At 42.4% G+C, this 5,723-nt stretch overlaps 1 non-coding gene across 1 annotated transcript; it reads right to left on the bottom strand.

Annotated features, from left to right (window-relative positions):
* Positions 1-857: 857 nt before the first annotated feature.
* On the bottom strand, positions 858-963 carry LOC123945339. Its single transcript, XR_006819181.1, has one exon. It is a non-coding gene; the product is annotated as a U6 spliceosomal RNA (small nuclear RNA).
* Positions 964-5,723: the final 4,760 nt, after the last annotated feature.

The following is a 5,723-nucleotide window of genomic DNA, read 5'->3' as shown; positions in this document are numbered from 1 at the left end:
CCTCCAATGCGCCAGATAGTGTTAGAGGTTTCCTTTTTTCTTTTAAGATTTTATTTATTTGTGAGATAAGGGGAGAGGCAGAAGGAGAAGCAGACACCCCACTGAACAGGGAACCCAACACAGGGCTCAATCCTAGGACCCTGGGATCATGACGTGAGCCAAAGGCAGATGCCTAACCAGCTGAGCCACCCAGGAGGCCCCCTGTTAGAAATTTTCATTATTTCAGTATTTTATTGTCCTTAAAACAACCTTACAAAATAAGCATTTTTTTAAAAAAGCAAATCTCTATAACCAGTGTTGGGCTTGAACTTAAGACCTGGAGATCAAGAGTCACATGCTCTACCAACTGAACCAGCCAGATACCCCCTAAATAGGCATTTTTATCCATATTTGGTAGAGGAGGAAATTAAACTTAGAGAGGTCATGTAACTGCCCAGTGTCACAAATGGAAATGGTAGAGCAGGCATTCAAACCGACCCCAACATTCATGCTGTCCCCTTGATCCCCACTATACTAGAATCTTTTATCTTGAGGGAGTTGGTAGGTTTGCCAATGTAAAGAGATAATCTGGTTTCTAGAAAAAGAAGAAATCACTTATGCTAAGCTTAAGAACTCTCCAAAAAAGCCATTTAAATGACATAAATTTATCAGAGGCCAATATGTTTTTTGACATGAAGAAGACCAATAGCTTGATTCAAAGATACCCAGAGGTTTTTATTATCAGCCACTGTTTTTATTTTACAAGGATGTAGGATATTCTGTTGCCACTACCAGTATATACAAAGATTTTTAAAAGTCCTGACTCAGTACCTTCCAGTCCCTAGAAATAAAGTCAAGTCTGTGCTTTTTTTTTTTTTTTTAATATGAGACACTTCACAAATGTGCGTGTCATTTTTGCACGGGGGCCATGCTATCTTCTCTGTATTGTTCTAATTTTAGTATATGTGCTGCTGAAGCAAGCACAAGTCTGTGCTTTTTTAAATACACAGGCCACAGTTTTCATAATTACATCTGGCAGGATAGTCTGGTTTATGCTGTGATAATGAGAAGCTCCAAAAATCTTGGTTGTTTGGTACAATTAAGGTTTATTTCTTGCTCACACGAAATTTTTTGTGGGTCTGGGTGGCTCACCAGGACTTCCCTCCCCTCCTTCCTCCTACCCCAATCCACTATAGTGACTCAGAATCACAGTCTACTTCTGAGCCCAAGTTTTAGCTCTCCCAGTTCAACTGAAAGCACCTTCCACTATTGTGGTGATCAGGCACCGGAGAGATTTGAGAATCACAAACAGCTTTACACTGCTGCAGCCCAGAAATGATTTGTCACTTTTGCCCACATAGCATTAGTCATAATCATCACATGACCCTGCCCACTTGCAAGGGCATCTGAGAAAAAGTCATCTGTGTATCTGACAGAAGAGAACAAGATATTGTTGAATGCTTACAATAGCTACATAATAAATCTGCATTATCTGTGTCTTATATAGGCATAGAAACAGCCATTTGGAAATAGAACCACTTGTTCCAGATAGGTAACGGCGGGGGCTGGGGGGGGGGGTGCATCAGGAGCCATCTTCCCTCAACATGCTGCTCCTTGGGCTTACCAAGGCAAAATACTCCCATTTCTCCAGGTTTTCTTTTCTCTTCACCTTTAGTGAGGGGCCACACAGGAGAATGTGAGGGTGTGGTGTAGGGGACAGGAAGGAGAAGGACACCCTCAATGAAAAATGAAAGAAGGAAGGGATAAATAAAACCCAGAGGCTCCTCTTCACTCCCCCCACCTTGGGCTTTGCAAGTATCCTAAATCCTATTCCATTTCTTCTTCCCCCTACCCAAGCCCCCTCTTGCTCTTTTTTCTTTTTTCTTTTATTTATTTATTTGACAGAGAAAGAGAGGGAGGGAGCAGGCAGGGGAGCAGCAGGCAGAGGGAGAGGAGAAGCAGACTCTCCACTGAGCAAAGGGCCTGACACAGGGCTTCATCCAGGATCTTGGCATCATGACCTGAGCCAAAAGGCAGACACATAACCCACTGAGCCACCTAGGCGCCACCCCTGCTCTTTAATAAATGCCCAAGAAAATTGGAATCTAGGGCTTCTTTTGAACATAGATGAATCTTATTATATTCTATAAATATTGAAAGATTTTATATTAGCACCTATATGTAAATTTTGCCTATCACTACACCAAGGAAGTATAAGAGAAAAACACAGAGGAGATAATAGGTTTTTTAAAATTACCTATTACCTTTTTGTCAGACTTTAATTGGATGAAACCTGCCCATAGAAAGGAAGGGAATTTTCTTTACTTGGTCTGCAGATTCAAATGTTAATCTCATCCAGAAATACCTTCATAGAAAAACCCAGAATAGTGTTGGGCCAAATATCTGCACAACCCCAGTGGCTTAGTCAAGTTGACACATGAAATTAACCATCATATCTATTTTCCCATGGTTATAATAAGGAAAATCCCTAAGCAAATCCCAGTAGGTATATGATTAAGAGAGTCGAATGGAGAAAGCGATGAGAATCTGTTCTCTTCCACACTACTGTATTTTCTGCGTTCCTAGCACAAAGGTATTAACCTTTTATTTTATTTTTTTATTTTAATTTTGTTTAGATTTTATTTATTTGACAGAGATCACAAGTAGGCAGAGAGGTAGGCAAAGAGAGAGAGGAAGGGAAGCAGGCTCCCCGCTGAGCAGAGAGCCCGATGCGGGGCTTGATCCCAAGACCCTGAGATCATGACCTGAGCCGAAGGCAGAGGTTTTAACCCACTGAGCCACCCAGGTGCCCCAAAGGTATTAACCTTTATTAAATGAGTGAATTACTGGCATAAGAAGAGTAGCTCTTTTAAATGCTGTAGAGACTTAAGGAGGAAGATGGAAAGACCAACTAGGACCTCCCTGCAAGTCTTTAATCCCCAGAGAATCTCACACCCTTTTTTTGTCCCCACTCTGCCTGAGAACCCTATCATCCTGTTTTATTATTTCAAAAAGAGAATGGCCCCTGAGTGCTAAAAAAATGACTTAAAAACTTTCGAAACATGGGAGTTTTTAAACTGGGAAAAGGCTTTCTTATATTATTCTTCATGGGAGAAGAATGTTACTTGTAATAGCATTTTCTAAGAGCCAGAAGCTGCTTATTTTCTACTGCATTTCCCATTGAGATAGGGAAACTGAAGGACCCCATAAAAGACTGCTTTTTTTTTGCTAACTCTACTTTTTTTTAAGATCTTATTTATTTGAGAGAGAGAGAGAGAAAGCAGGAGCAGCGGGGAGAGGGAGAAGCAAGCCTCCCACTGAGCAGGGAGACCAACATAGGGCTCCAGCCCAGGCCCCTGGGATTGTGACCTGAGCAGCGGTAGACATGCAATTGACTGAGCCACCCAGGTCCCTCCTTTTTTTTTTTTTTTTAAAGATTTATTTATTTATTTAAGAGAGCAAGGTAGAGAGAGAGCATGGGGGTGGGGGATGGGGTGGAGTGAGGTGGAGGCAGACAGAGATGGGGAGAGAACCCCAAGCAGACTCACATGATGCTGTGATCACAACCTGAGCTGAAACCAAGAGTCAAACCCAACAGACGGTACCACCCAGGAGCCCCTTGCAGCATCTGTTTTTGCTAGAACTTGCCTACCGCCTCACACATACCTTAATATATTTCCTCCTTGTAAAGGTCAAGGAGTTAATGATTACTTTGGAGACTTCTGGCACAATAGAAAGCATCTAAGGTGGGGCACCTGGGTGGCTCAGTGGGTTAAAGCCTTTGCCTTTGGCTCAGGTCAAGATCCCAGTATCCTGGGATCGAGTCCCGCATAGAGGCCCGCATAGAGCCCCACATGGAGACCCGCATCGGGCTCTCTGCTCGGCAGAGAGACTGCTTGCTCCTCTCTCTCTCTCTGACTGCCTGTCTGCCTAGTTGTGATCTCTGTCAAATAAATAAATAAAATCCTTAAAAAAAAAAAAAGCATCTAAGGTGATATGAAAGTTTTCCAAGACCACCGACTCCTTGTACCTTGATGCCAAGACCCCTAGCTCCAGGATATAAGTGACTTATGCAGGATACTTGAGCCCTCATCCTTGTTTTGCCCAGGGCTTGGTATGGCTGGGAGGGCACTGTTCTTAATTTAAAAAAAAAAAAAAAAGGCCCCAAGCAAAGACAGGATTCTCTCTTTTCTCCCAGTCTCCCAGAAATTCTACCTGTATCTTCTCTCTCTGTATATAACTCCAATAAACTCTGCTCTCACTTCCTCTCGGCTTGTGTTTGATTTCTATCCTGCTTGAAGCCGAGGATCCTCCTGGCTTGCTTGTTCTCTGGGAATCCCTCTGGGTCCTCAGACTCAGCCAGCCTGCATCATCATTACATTTTACTATAGTTCCAGAAATTTGGGGGTAAAAATTAGCTAGCACATAAATGTAGATTGGTAGTCCTACCACCTGCCTTCAGCTCAAAAACACGAAATACCTATACATGATAAACAACGGGGACAGACTCCAATTAATTTTTTTAAAAGATTTTATTTCTTTGGGGCACCTGGATGGCTCAGTTGTTAAGCATCTGCCTTCTACTCAAGTCATGATCCCAGGGTCCTGGAATCGAGCTCCACATTGGGCTCCCTGCTTGGCAGGAAGCCTGCTTCTCCCTCTCCCACTCCCCCTGCATGTGTTCCCTCTTTTGCTGTGTCTCTCTCTGTCAAGTAAACAAAATCTTAAAAAAAAAATAAAAGATTTTGTTTCTTTATTTGACTGAGAGAGCAAGAGCACAAGCAGGCAAAGCAGAACGGCAGGCAGAGAGAGGAGCAGACACCAGGATCATGATCTGAGCCTAAAGCAGACATTTAACAGACTGAGCCACCCTGATGCCCCTTAATGTTTTTTTTTCCACCTTTTCAGGTTTAATTCCAGGAAAATGATATATCTAAAATGGGGCCTTTTGATGAAGTTTTTTTTTTTCTTTTGGACAAAGGTAAAATAGGCATTATAGCAGATAATACTTTCCTTAAATGACTATAATATCTCTCATTCTACATGTTCTTTTTACAATATAACTAGTACTTCACCCATTAAGAAGTATAGCCTATGTCCTTTCCCCATAAATGTGGTGTTGGGTTTTTTTTTTTGTTTGCTTGGTTTTGTTTTTGGTTTTGGTTTTTTTTTTGACTGCTGCAACAAATGGTTGAACTGATCCTATGTGATTTCTTTTTTTTTTTTTTTTTTTTTTTTTTTTTTTTTAAGATTTTATTTATTTATTTGACAGATAGAGATCACAAGTAGGGAGAGAGGCAGGCAGAGAGAGAGAGAGAGAGAGAGAGAGGAGGAAGCAGGCTCCCCGCCAAGCAGAGAGCCCGACGCGGGACTCGATCCCAGGACCCCGAGATCATGACCTGAGCTGAAGGCAGCAGCCTAAACCACTGAGCCACCCAGGCGCCCCCCTATGTGATTTCTGAGATTAGGCCATGGAAGTCAATATAATGTCTCCATTTGAAAGAGGACTTCAACTATCCTTCAGACTTTCTAAATAGGTTCTCCTTTCTAGCTTATTTCTTTTTTCCTTTATAATGTAGTCTTTTTTTTTTTTTAAGATTTTATTTACTTATTTGACAGACAAGTAGGCAGAGAGGCAGGCAGAGACAGAGAGAGGAGGAAGCAGGCTCCCCACTGAGCAGAGAGCCCGATGCGGGGCTCGATCCCAGGACCCCGGGATCATGACCCAAGCTGAAGGCAGAGGC

Source organism: Meles meles, chromosome 6, assembly GCF_922984935.1.
Source record: "Meles meles chromosome 6, mMelMel3.1 paternal haplotype, whole genome shotgun sequence".
Taxonomy (NCBI): Eukaryota; Metazoa; Chordata; class Mammalia; order Carnivora; family Mustelidae; genus Meles; species Meles meles.
Note: the sequence above shows the minus strand (reverse complement) of the source record. Positions and strands in the feature narration are given on the sequence as shown.